Genomic DNA, 14,885 nt, shown 5'->3' on the forward strand with positions numbered 1-14,885 from the left:
ATTCATGCAAACTTTTGAACTGCAATTTACGTCATTTTGAGCAATAGGAACTATTTATAGACAATTTTGCTCACTTTTTCTTCTCTTATTTAGATTTAGCTATTTTATGCAATTTTGCATGTTTATGGTAACAGGCTGATCAAAATCCCTAAATGTCAGCTTTTGTTTTTCAAAATATTTTCATAGCTTATTAATCAATTTAAAATTTCATCACATTGATTACACTTTTATAAAGGTAGGTTTTCATTCGCTGATTTAAATAAAGATCTTTTTTAGATCGCTCATGTGGAAGAAGTTCTAAATTTGTTCTTATATAACAAAGAGATTTTACTTCCCTTGAAACAGCTACTTTGAAAAAAGATAACAAAAATGTATAAAATTCGTCCTTAGTTTAAGCATTTATTCTGTTACTATCAAACAGCTGACTTTTCTTTAACACTCTTCATTTAAGGGAAATTTGCAATAAATATGAAAGTAGAAACAAAAGGCACATACAAACTTAATGCGAAGAAATTAGTCATAAATTATTAAATGGCTAATTTCTTCGCATTAAGTTTGTACGTGCCTTTTGTTTCTATTTTCATATTTATTGCAAATTTCCCTTAAATGAAGAAAAGCTATGGCATTTTTAATATTTTTCTTGCGAGAAAAAGTTAAATATTTGTTGAATTAGGTTTCTTAAAAGCAACTATATTTCACTTTAGGTTCTGCTTCAAATATTTAGAAAAAACCTTTACAGATAGAATACAGTGCAATATGGAACTTTGAAAGAAGTTCAGAATTAAGAATTAGCAATAAATTAAATATACAGTATAATGCAAACCTCGAAACAGAAAAATCGCCTCTAGCATACTAAGAAATAATAATAAATTGCGCTGAAAACATTAGTAAATGTTGAATCTTCTCTCCTTGCAGTTGTAATGCGACAGCATGCATTTTGCCCACTCTGTCGCATTGTTGGAAGGGAAGGAAAGGAAAGTAAAAGTCCTCCATGTCCATGTTTTCGTCGACTGATGCGGTAATTCGATAGCATGTTTTGACAGAAAAGAAGAAAACGTGGCCGCGCGCAAGTCATTTTGTTTCGAATTTCTGATACTAAAATCGATGATTCAGAGCAAAACTGCAGATTATATGCATTTAACACGGATTACACTATATGAATAAATTTGAAAAATAATTCTTTTTCTCCAATTTTAAGTTTATAAGCCTGCATCGCATGCGCAAAGACGACACCACTAGTTTCAATTCTAATTACGAGTATATTCAAAATAATTTCACTTCAAAGTAAACAGCACGAATTTTATGGAATTCGTACAAAACATTATCATATCATTAATGTCAGAATAAATTAACCGCCCAACCAGGATAGTGGTAGTGATGCTGACTGCCGCACCAAAGGGCCCAGGCTTGAATCCCGCAGAAGGCATGGGTCTTGGTAAATGTATAGTGTCTGTGCGGTATGAGGGCACTCTAAATATGCAGCGAGCCTAAAAGCCTTTCGAGAGGCTGCCGGTAGAGGAAAATTGGTTGGGAGACCCTCGAACCTGTATCCCCGGGCTGCTTTCCATTAAAATTGGAGGAGGAACTGAGCAAAGTCGTACTGTCATATGCTTAGTGGCTCAAGGTGGTATCTTGCACTCCTTGCCACGATGAATTTCGTGGGCTCGTTCTGATGTTACTTTCAGACAAGTGAAATAAGTCACAACACAACAACAATATAGTTCAAGTCAGGCTTTTTAAATTTCACATAAAAGCTTTAAATGTAGCGTAGATTTTGAAAATTTTAAATAAACGACAACTAAAGCACTACTTCTCTTTCACGTGAATTTTAAATACACTTGTCTGAGGTTTCTTTTTTTATTTTATTTTATAGATTACCTTTTGACACATAAATTAGTCCGTGGTAGGAAATACTTCTGAGAGTATCAATAGACGTCTAAAATTTTTCTTGTAATTTAGATCAGTTTCCGCTAATAGTCATTTTACATTTATTTAAGTTTTAAGTGAGGGAGGTGAGTTTTTTTAAACATTTGATTAATTCAAACACACCCTGTTACTACACTTTCTTCCATAAGATTGTAAGATTGTGAACTTATATTGTGACTTATAGTAAAAGGGAAAAAATAGAATATTTGCTCTTGCTCATAAAAATCGACTTTATATACACGATAAATTTATCTTTTAAATAAATCTTCAGTAAAGCTAAAGTACGTCTTAAATTTATCTTAAATTACAAGCTTTACATCTGGCATTCTGATAAAATAACTTTCAGTTAACTAAGTTTATTTTTATTTCACTTAAATTTCCTGTTTGCGTGTAAATCTTTAAATTTAGATTTACAGTATTTTAAATGGATGACTTCGTTATTCTGAATTTTCCGAAAAGAGCTTTATCATATAAAAAAAATCTTTTCATTACTTGACATAAAAAAATTACAATTTAAGCAGGTCTTTAAAAAATACTTACTGCTTGTGAATTGATTCACGAAAGCATTTAAAAATGTAATTCATTCTGAATGCCTTCAAAAGAAGTTCACATTTAAGGCATTACTCATTGAAACTTATAATATATATTTTCTTTCTCTAACACAAATTTTATCTTTACGTTGAATTTTAGTCGATCGAAATATTTGGGGAAAAATTATTATCACTCTTAATTTAAAATTTTTCCTGTAGTAATAAAAATAGACATATGCACTTAAAATTCTAAAGCTCGCAGATTTTTTTACCCGTAAAAATTTCTGATACATTTGATTATCTAAAAATATCTGTATGTATAAACATAATTTTCGAATATTTATAAAATGCTATTTGGTTTTATTGTAATATTTTAGCAAGAGAGAATCAGGTTTTAATGAAATCAATCAAACTAATAAAAATGATATTTTAACCCGCTGCTGAAACTACAAGGATAAGAAGAAAATTCATAGTTATTTATTTGGATTTTTAACGCTTCTACTGCATACGATAATTTTTATTTAGTTAGTTCAGCCAACCAACTGTTACTGAAGATATTTTTTGACAAGCGGCTATAACGAAACCATTAATTCTTGACTTTACAGGTAAAGAAAGTAAGATATTTATTATAAAAAAATAAATTATCATTTTGTTTTACAGTATCCACTTTCTTTTGATTTCTATTCTTCACAAAGAGATCGTGGCAAGGAACAGTCATAATGGTCATAAAAGATTTCTTGATTTTGCAGGAAAAGAAAATAACATTGATTATAAAAAATAATTTAAAGTTTTATTTTCCAATATACATTTTCTTTTGACATTTATTTTTTGCTTTTTAAAAGATGCTGAAAGTCATGGTGATAGATAAATGTATGTACATAATGGTCATAAAAGGTAGCTAATTAAACTTTTATAACATATCTTTAGGGATAGATAAATTTTTAGATATATGTGTCATAAGCTTTATCTATATATTTTCAGGCATTTAACTGGGTGAGAGTGATATAAATACACAATATGAATTTAAAACTTCAAACAATTTCATCGCATTTCCGAATAGGCGGGGCGAAAATATAAAATAATAAAAGTTCTTTCACGCCCCTTAAGTCTGTTTAAGGAATCTCAAAATGGTGCCCGTTCAATAAATTGCAAATTTTAATATCAAATCAGCCAAACAAATTTCACTGTTCTCAATCTTCTATGACTCAGGGTCCCGATGGTTCTTGCGACGGAAACTCATTATACTCTGAAAGATCAGGCTTCTACGAAGTGGAATCTGATATAAAATTTGACTCTCGCATATTTATGAGAAGCCATAAAACAGTTATAAAATCAACTTTTTTAATGTTCTGTTCGATATCCTATTTTATTTCTTGCAGTACTGTTCAACATATACTGATCTTGTTTAATTGCTCGAAGGAAACTGCGTTATTTCAGCGGAGCTAAGTGAAGGTGTAGCATTTTATTATTCCCTGAGAGACATAAATCCAAAATTTTCGTATTAAAGAAGTTTTACTTCAAGTTTGAAGCCACGGAGGACTTTGCTGAGGGTGAGGAAATTGCTTTAGAACTATCCAGCCGTATTTTATTATTTAAGGGATTTAAAATGGTTGGCAGACTCGCAGATGCTGAAGGTTGTTAAGCTTCTACCTCGTAAAATCTCCAATTCTATCATATTTTATATTTAGGAACTCGATATCTTTCTTATAATCCCTAAGATGCAGCGTTTTAGTAATTTAATGAATAAATCATTTACCAATAGGAAATTTGAGACATTCAAGGCGATTTTATACCGTTGAATTTAGCAACCGTGAGCCAACTACTTGAAGTAACTTGCGATGTTCTCCAGTTTAATAATTTTACGCCCGAAAAATGTAATAACACTCCATCTGAAAGAAGGATAAGTTTTTCTCACGTAGTTATAAAACTGCTGGAGATATGAGACATATAGACAAAAATATCCATTTCTGTATCAAAACTATACTATTAGTTTTGTAAAGCGCCAGAGGAGCTTTATGTATGCAGCACAAAGCAATTTTAGCTTATAAATTAACATATTATACAAATCTGTTTGTAGGAAAACATCTATATTCTCCAGCTCATAACCTCATTCAAAAAGTGTGTCTTGCATTTCCTAGTTTGGAGCTGGCTAGTTGCTATAGACAGGAGAACTTGTGATGAATGGACTCAATAAGATCATGTGCAAATAATTCAGTAAGTCCGACAAGGTAGATCATCCGATTCATATCGTTAAACAGACAGCATTTGGTGATGATTGTTTGGGTATTTATAGCTCAGAGAGTAAAATCCATTCCCAGATAAGTATTTTTGGGGATTAAACATAAGTCGAAGATTAAATTTTTCAGTTATGAGAAGTTTCTTAACAACTCATTCTGTGATTTCTCACAGAACTGTGATTTTTCACATTCATTTATTCTCACAGTGAAAGGAAATACAAATTGAAAATATATTTTAGATAAGATCAAAAGAAAATGATGAATAATAAAGTAGATCTTTCGGTCTTGAGTTCAGTCTGCTTTAACTCCTTACAGAAATTAAATAATTTTTAGAATTTTATAGATATTCAACATTTGGGTATTTTCTGAATGAAATATGGTACTCTTCCACAAAATTTATCCACAAATAGTGCAAAGTTATTTTTATTCTACTTACACGGATCTCATGGTTTACTTTTTTCCAGATTACTCAAATACAAGTGGATCTACTGTAATCATCTCAAAATGATTACAAATAAAGATTAAACGTTTCCATGATCTTTGGAATAAATGCACGAGGTTTGCAAACAGAGTCACTGCATGAGATTCTACAGAGAGGAATGCATCCATAAATTTGGTATAGGTTATTTATTTATTTATTTATTTTGTGTGTGTGTGTGTGTGCTTATGTGCCTTTGTTGTTAGATGTAGTTTTGTATTTAAGATGAATTACTTCGTTAGTCTGAGAATTTGTTTCCTTAATTTCTGGAATTAAAAAACATAATAAAGAACATAAAAACGTAGCGGTTAAAAATGAAAACAAATTATAGAATTAACGATTAATGTTGCTATTATACATTAGGTATGCAATTTACTTCCTTAAATTTATACCATAAGAATATTTTTTAATTTACTTTGGATTTTCTTTCTTATTGCCATAACAAAAGAATTTAAAGGCGATTTAGTTTTTTAGTTGTACGCTCTTTGAGCTTAATTTTACCTTTTTACCTTTGTAAAGAATGAAATAAATTTTTTAACTTAGATTTTTAAAGCAGGTCAGCCTCTTTTTAGTACCCTGATGCTTTATTTTAGTTTCCTGACATACCATTACATAGCACTTTATCTAACGGTATTTATCATGAAATTCCCAACCTTCACCAATAAGTTGTCACAAGTTGCTCGTGTCATAATTTACATCATTTGTAGCTAAAAGATAAAATTTTTATTTGATAAAGATTTGTATCTAAAATTAAAAGATAAAATCTTAACTCTAGCTGTCTGAAGTATTTGTAAATGCATCCCATTTTTATTGTTGCAAAGAATGAGAACTTAATTTCTTCAGAAAATATTACTATTAAGGGTGAAAATATTTTTAAATGCGTTTAAAAATAAATATGAAACAGGAATGAATATATATGTGAATTTAAAATAAATATGAATGTATAAATTAAAAAAATGAAACAGTAATATTTTAAACAAATTTGAGTTTCCGAAGTTCCGTAGCCCACCAGCGGCCGAGCGGTAAAGTCGCTGAACACTGGTAGTTCGGTCTGAGGTTCGCGAACGGGCTGGCTGCATGGGTATTTTCGTGGTTTTCCCCATGTAACGTGTATACGAGCCAGTTTCCCTTAGAAAGTCCTCCACGAAGGCATCCCTCCCCCTAGGCAGATATCCCTAGTGTGCTTTGCCATAATTAAATACACGATCCGAAGTTCCGTAATGTAGTCCAATTCTATGTACTTACTCGTTCTCTTTTCTTTTACCGAAATGTGAAGGACATCAAATACCACCTAGATAAATAATCTAGTAATGTTAAGACATCACTTGATATAACACATATATTAGTTATTAAAAGAAATTTTATTAGAATAAAATACAGGTAGAAATTAATCGATATATGTCGCTTTATTACTTTTATTTATTATTTTTCTCAAAGCCTATTTTACTGATTACTTTTCTGAATAAGAGTACAAGTACAAATGCAAAAATGGCGAAAAATGCAAATATTTTTTACTTTTAAAACTTAAGACATAACTGCGAGCTTGAAATATGACGTGGTAATTTAGGATAATTCAGAATTCTAATATGCATTTATTGATTTACTTTTATTATACCTGCATTACGTAAATATTATCAACAAACTGTTAACAACCCTTTTTCATCCGTAGAAAGCCGCTATTAAATTCACAATATCAGCATCACTAAGTAATGCTTTTCACAATAAAGTTTACTTTTTAATTTTTTTATCTACCACTTCAGATAAATTAAACATTTTTATTTGGTTTGTTTAATGCATTACTGTAGAACAGTTTGAAACTAAAAATAAGAAATAAAAAAAAATCGGATTTAAAAAGCTGGTGTTTGCTTCATTTTGTCAGTTCTGCTATTGAAGGAAGAAAGCAAAACAGTTAAGTTTGTTTTTCCTGGTTAGTGACGATGACACACGGAAAGCAACTTTGTAAACAGCTGCGATATTTTTCCCATTCATCTTTCAAGCATGACTATTTCTGGCAGGTTCTAAATTGCATTTCTCTCATTTGAATATTGAAGTATAACTGCGCCCGTCGTAGAAATCGAGCACACAATTCGAGTAAACAAATTAATTTAGTTTGAACAACAATTCGATTTAATGTAATGTAAAATAATAAAGCGTTATGTATTTTCAAATTTATAAACGATTATCATTCGACTGAAATAAGATTTAGGGTATTTAATTATATGACTATTAATTGTCTTTGTTAAAGAGCATAATTTTTTTTTCATGATGATATACACCTACGAAATTATGTATTTAATTAAAATGTTATATATTAGAAAATCTACAGCTTTTTTTCCCTTGATGAGTTTAAATTAATATTGTAAAGGTTACAGCAGGTAGAGTTTCATAACGTTATATTTTTATTCTTTGATTCTTAACATGTTAAATGTTAACTCTTTTGCAGCACGCTAGGTAAGCTAAATTTCAAGTTTTTTTTTTTAAAACAAGAACGTTTCTTTTCACCTTTAATTACCATTATATTAAGAGTTTTTAACACAGCCCTTTTCTTAAGACTGCATTCAAAATAAAATTAAACACATCTTAACAAATATTTTGTCTTATATTAGACTCGCCAGTTTTGATTTTCATGATTTAATATGATCCTTCTTTCCTCATCCTATATTAAATTAAAATAGGATTAGTTGCAGGAACTGTAAATTAATTTCCTATAATAAGCCGATGTACAATTTAGGAGCCGCTTTGAAACGTTAATAAGGATTACTTAATGGGATTTATATCTTTAATGAAGCTCATATAACAAATAGATTTTCCCAGAAATTACTATTATACTGCTTCATATTGAAAGGATATCGAAATTGTGCAATAAAAAATTTTCAAAATTATGGAATACCCAAGAACACAAACAGTTATTTCTATAAATTATACCTCAATTCTTTCGCATTTTTAACAGAGTAATTATCAAGATGTTCGAATAAGGAATCTAGTTTGAGAGAGAGAGAGGATTAAATGATGAATCTGTTTTCAATGAAACTTAGTTCAAAAAATTATCATCTAGCCCATAATAATATATTAAAAATGCAATTCAATGTTATCAAGTTCCCCATCATAGTCGATCTATGGTAAAATTGCGTATTGAAAGGTTATTTACTGAAACTAACCAATATAAGATGGAAGCAGACGTCAATTTACTTCAGATATATCATGGCTGTGGACTGCGAGTCACAAAAAAATACTAATCGCAACACCTTCCGTACAAATCATCTAGTTCGATCTTACAGATCGTTATTGTAATAAGATCTGAAGATGAGTTACAAAAGTAATAATTAATTATGTGAAAATGAGTAATGCATATACTAAATTTCATGAAGACAGAATTATGAAAGTGGTCTTTTAAAGACAGCTTTTATGACATTGTTTGAATTATTTTCCAGTGTGAAGTTTTGAAATAATTTAATTTTTATGATGTGACAAGTAATTTTTCTGGTATTCTTTTCATTTTCATTTTTCGTTTTATGACTATACAGATTTTTAAGGGAAAACATTATTAAAGATCGGAAAATGTAACTTTCAGTAATGAAAAATCATTCTGCAATTTATGTTTAACTTAATACCTGAAACTGTGAATGAACATATAATGGGCAAATATAATCGATTTTAGTATATGCATATATATATATATATATATTTATATAATAGCTGAATATATTTTAATATATATATATTAAAAAGTTCTAGGAAAGTTCTGTGTATGGTTTACCATAGGTTTGAGTAACCATAGGTACTATAGGTTTGTACACTCAGTGTACCATAGGTTTGAGTTTCCTTTAAAAGCTTTATTTTTTTAATCTGCTTCACTGACATTAAAAATCAAAACAACAACATTTAAGTAGTGTAGGTCGACGGGAAGCCGCAGTTTCTGGAGTCACGTTGCCACTTTTAAGAATTATGATCTTACTCCATTATTAGAGGCGATAGTAAGAAAGTTATGCTGTTTTTAGAGAAAACAGAAAAGCATTATTTTATCAAGCGCGGATGAAATAGCAAATTCAGCCTCAAAATTTTATTGGAATTATCGCCATAAAACTTTTATGTAACAAACAATTTAATTACATGTATATAATCAATTAATCTCAAACATTAATTTATTTCGAAAAAAAAAGGTGATGGTAGCTAGTTTATGTGACTTTGCTAGTTTTGCTAGTGACGAAATTTGAGGGTCATATTTTTGCTACAGTTATATTCTATGGAATAGGGGAAAATTTTGGTAAACATTGCTATCACATCGTTGATGTCGATGTAAGAATGCAGTTTTAAATACGTAACAAAACAACAAATAGTAGCTCTTTTCAGAAAAAACAACGGCTAATAATTAAAAGAACGCCGTTTTTGTACATCCTTAAAGGTGTTTTCCTTAGAAATTTTAATTTTTCCTCAAAGCTCAATTGGCGTATAACATTTAATAAAGCAATATTTAATGCAAATGCGTCAAATAAAGCTAAATCGGCTCTAAAACGTAACAAGTTCTTCAAACATCAGGCAGGAGAAATGTGTTCATTACCATGATTATTACTACTGTCTACGAGAATTACGAGAATTCTCCATCATTATTACTACCGTCTCTACCCTGATTATTACTACCGTCTACGAGAATTACGAGAATTACGGAATGAATATTAAATGCCATTACACTCAAATTTAGTTTGCTAACAATAGAATTTATTCTAAAATATTAATAAGAGTAGTCAAAGTATAATTAGGTAAAAAAATGAATTTCAAATCATAAAAGTTTGCTCACGTTTATTATGTCGACACTTAATAATTTAAATTTACTAAACATCACAAAACATGTCATTACTTAGATTCTAAGCCATTCCGTTTTATTGCTTTATTTAGTTTATTTCATTATTTTCAAGTGAACATTATTTAGAATAAAGTATAAAAATAATTTATCGCTCTCTCTCTCTTTACAGGCAAACACATGCTTACAGGCTTACAGGCAAACACAAAGCCAGCGCATAAAAGATAATCTGTTTTATAGATAAAATACTAAAGCAATAAAATTAAAATTCTATACTTAAAGTCGGGCTCACCAGCGGCCGAGCGGTAAAGTCGCTGAACACTGGTAGTTCGGTCCGAGGTTCGAATCCCGCGAACGGGCTGGCTGCATGGGCGTTTTCGCGGTTTTCACCATGTGTAACGTGTATACGAGCCAATTTCCCTTAGAAAGTCCTCCACGAAGGCATCCCTTCCCTTAGGCAGATAGCCCTAGTGTGCTTTGCCATAATTAAGTACACCATACACACCATATTTAAAGTCTCACAAATATCTTATTTAATTGCGCAGGATGACTGCATGTTTTTATGGTATTATACAGTAAATGTCATTCTATAACTCAACAGTGACATCATAAAATGCCAGAAACAAACTTCAGATTATCGTTTTCTTTTTAAATTAATGTTTTGAAAGAACAATAACTGGTGATTTATACATTACTCTTTTATAACTTAATTTTTGCTTCATGTTCATTATTAAAAAATTTCTTACACCTGATTCAGAAATGGCTTGGCAAACTCAAATTAATTGAAAAAGATTTACTCAAATAAACAAACAAATAAATAAAAGATACAAAAATAGAGCATAGCGACAAGATACGCAACCATTGTTTTAATTTTAAAATAGACAAATAAAAAATCTTGCGTATAGAACCATTGAGTAGAAATAATAACTAATATTCCATTCATATTTTCTCAAATTTTTTCTCTAAATGTGGTTTGTTTCAGGTCATTTAAATGATAAAAGCTAACTTTCTAATTAAATACAACCTGATGACCTAACTTTAGAATAAATGACAAAAGTGATATTTAGCAAAATAATAAAAATATCAGTTTGAATTTTTAAAATATCAGTTTTAGTTTTTTGTGCTTAGCTTGAATTAGTTGATAAGAGTACGTGGTTCGCATTTCATGGGAAAGAAATGCGAATTTTGGTCCTATTTAAGTGCACTTAAAATTATTTCTGTAGGTTCCTTAATTAGCGAAGTATTTGGGAACAAACTGGATAAAAACGATAAAGAGTAAGAACATAATACCGGTAGGAAAACAAAACTAATGATAAATCAGTATGTAAAAATTTATTTTCTTCAAAAACTGGTAGTTTTAAATAATGATATGCAAAATTCGTAATAATCGTGGAGCTAAAGAAATTTAAATACTACGATGAATGCTAAACACGAGTAAAATTTGTCTGCCCCAAATAAGGTGTAAAGGAGACTAAACTTGGTAATAGCTGAGAATGAATTTTTTTTTTCAAATGAATTAAGCCATTTCTAAACGCAAATTTATGAAATGTAATTTCCGAAGTTATACCGTCACGGAGAATCAAGATGGGAAATTGTTTCACCTTCTGGTGTTTATCTCATGTACCAAAAAGAAAAATATTATCTTATTTCTTAAATGAGTAACTTAACTTTATTAATTAACTTCCGTCACAATTTCAAGAACCTACCAGAAATATTAATAAAAGTTAAAAAAAAATTCAGACAAGGATTTACCAAATATTTGTATTTGAGAAATAAAAATCTCTAGAATTTAGTTCTTCGAAAATCACAGAAATTATTCATATTCAGACATGAACATTTATATTCAGATCAGTTTCATAGTTCCAGACTAAATGTTATGTTTAAACTCCTCATTCTTATTTAACAAAAATTTCATTTAAAAAATGGCAACACTTTTCTTCCTCCCTCGTTTTATTAAATTATTAAACTAATTAAACTGTTAGAGTAAAAGTTGTTAAAATCTAAACCATACATGCATTCTAGATATCGCCACTTGCTTAGATATTATTTTTTGAATTAGTTATTTTATACTGAAAATGATTGATATTAGAGGCCAAATTATTAAAATATTTTACGAAAATGGGATAAATAGAACAAAAAAAGAACTAACAATTCAAGATTTTCAATTCAAGATTCGAAAACTTCTGATTAAAGTATAATACCTTAAAGAAGTAGTTTAAGTTAAAATTCTTAAAAATAGGAGAAATAAGGAATTTAAAAATACCAAGAACCTTGCAAACATTTTGCTTCTCTTTCTGAGAAAAAACAATGTCTGTTAACGCTAACTTATAAACTAAGCCTTTACGTTTGAACAAAATTCAAACTAAACATGAAATTCATATTTTTAAAAAACGTAAACTAATGTAAGCTGAAAAATATCAAAATAATAAAAAAATGTTTTATAGTTTAAAGAAAATTAAACAAAAACAGGGATATCAAAGAAATAATTAATTATTATTTTATTTTGAATGCAGAAGATAGCGCACACAACAAGTAAAGTTTAAATCGACTTGTTAGAGAAGTTCAAAACTTGTTTTATTAATGTCACTCATGGTATAAAATAACACCTACCGTCCAATACTTTTAAAAATAAAGAAAACAGGTAACTTTTTAAATGATTAACTTTATAAAACTGATGAACAACGCATTTTTATAATTTCACAGATAAATGAAAGATCTTATGAATCGTCGTTTGGCTACGCGTATATTTATAACGGACATGACTTTAACGCCTATTCAAATAAAAATAATGCACAATTCGCAAACACTGATCTAACAATAAAATATATATGAAAGACACACTATTACTGAATCAAAGTCTCCTGTGAATAATTTATAACTAAGACCATGATACCAAAAACTGTTGGCACAAGTTAGCTTGGATTGGTTATGATGATTTTTAAGACAGTTTTAATTCATTGTGAGAATAGGTGACATTTATAAAATCCTGCTTTATCACTATGCAATAACTAAACGAAAGTGGTGCATGTAAATAAGGAAAAAAATCATATACGAATCGATCAATATTTTTTCGTGTATAATTATTATTACTTTTATATTAAGTTACTTTAGATACTTATTGCAATTCTCGAATATTAATTATTCCAGTTATTCTTCTGTGACAATGTACACTTAATCTGTTTAGAGTCGTTCAAAGATAATATATGTACTAAATCCTAAAGTTCTCATATTTGTAAGTTCTCAGATATGTAAGTTCTAGAGCAACGAGTCTTTATTTTCAATTTTTTCATATAAATAGTTGTACTGATATAATTCTAAAATTAAATGGAATGTTATTCTCAGATCATTCATATCTTAAAAAAAATTGCAGATCATTAATGGAAGTTAATGGTGCAGTCAGTCATCAAAGAGTGACAACCATGGCAATTACTGCAATGCGACCTCAGCAAGAAATATGAAGACTGATGTATCTGTTGAGTAAGACAATGCTGGTTTACTAATTATAATTTTAAAGCAAATATAATCTTTGCATTATGTATTGTAATGTGTAAGATAACAAATAAATACTTTTTTCGTTTCAGACATCATGTAGTTTTTCTTCATTCTTACCACAAAATTTTATTCAGATTTAAACATTATGGCTGTAACTACTAGCATGTATCATACAATTCAACGTAAACATCAGAAACTTCTTTATTATAAGCAAAATAGCTACTAATATTCCAACTAGCATAACGCAACTACTCTCTAACATGCAATTAAGTTTTCTTTGCATTGGGGTTTATTACTGTTCTGTACATGAAACAGAAAATAATATAATAAGAAATCTTTGAAAAGATAGATATATGTGTCGAACATTAGTAAAATTATAAATTACCGTACTGTCTTAGATAGTTTTAATCTTGCATAGCATTCCGAACCTTTCCTCCCAAAATGATATAAATTATTTACTTGCATACTTACGATAAAACTGTTAATCTGCACATAGGTGAACTCGCTAATCATACTATAGAAATGATCCTATGACATCTACATACAGTTCTAAAGAATACTAACATTTATCTATTCTTTTTTTAAAAGGTTGAGAAACAAACGAAGAGATTCGCGGTCCGAATGCTCCAGCTTCTCTTTAATATTAACTTATTACACAAAAATTAAGTAGAACAACTGAAAACATTATAACCTATATTGCTCAGAAGTCGACTGGAAAGTACGAACAAAGCGCGGGAGTGTGTCTTAAAAATATGTATCCCAAAGAATTATGTGCAGCTATAAAATTAAAAGCAAGCATAGGGAACATTCAAATCTTATGCGATTATGCTCCTTCAAGCGATGAAAGCAGAGCCAACAAAGGCGCTTGTTGTTCGTTTAGGCTGCTCGTTTGTCACTTTCCTGTGAATGCCGTATTAAATGTAATTATTTAATTTTTCTCCACAGCTGAATGTCAGTGTTTCATTTAATAAAATAAATTCCAGTAATCAAAGCTAAGAATGACAGTATTTTTTAGAACTAAATGTTATTGCATTTACAAAGTTTTTAAGGTAACCTCAAATATTAGGTAACAAGAATATTATTTTCAACTAGTTAAAAATTAGGCTATCAGCAGCCCAAAAAATGTCATGGGAAAACTCTGCTTTCTGCTTTTTGAAGAATGGCTACTTCTCAAATAACATTCCAACAATAAATATCTCATTTCATTCAGTATTTAAAAATACAAGAAGATAATTAGTAATATCAAAATTGTTAATAAGCTGCAGCGACTTTAACAATGAAACCAATATCCTTCATTTTATAGAATGAAGTAATTTCAAGTTACGTAGGAGATATAAGGAGTTACGCAGAGAGATAAAGCATAGTAAGAGAATAATCGCTAAACTTCCCCGCAAATGGAAATCATATAAGCAAATTATATGATA

General features: G+C 29.5%; 1 long non-coding RNA gene across 1 annotated transcript in view; it reads left to right on the forward strand.

Annotated features, from left to right (window-relative positions):
• LOC118191837 (uncharacterized) overlaps nucleotides 1–13,542 on the forward strand; it is a 54,875-nt gene extending 41,333 nt beyond the window's left edge. The window contains exons 3-4 of the long non-coding RNA XR_004758674.2: nucleotides 5,158–5,309; nucleotides 13,340–13,542. This is a non-coding gene — a long non-coding RNA (uncharacterized LOC118191837). The remainder of the gene's footprint in view (nucleotides 1–5,157; nucleotides 5,310–13,339) is intronic.
• Nucleotides 13,543–14,885: the final 1,343 nt, after the last annotated feature.

The sequence above is a fragment of the Stegodyphus dumicola genome, chromosome X1 (genome assembly GCF_044657685.1).
Source record: "Stegodyphus dumicola isolate Sdum_Otavi_A_Nest chromosome X1, ASM4465768v1".
In the NCBI taxonomy this organism is placed as follows: domain Eukaryota; kingdom Metazoa; phylum Arthropoda; class Arachnida; order Araneae; family Eresidae; genus Stegodyphus; species Stegodyphus dumicola.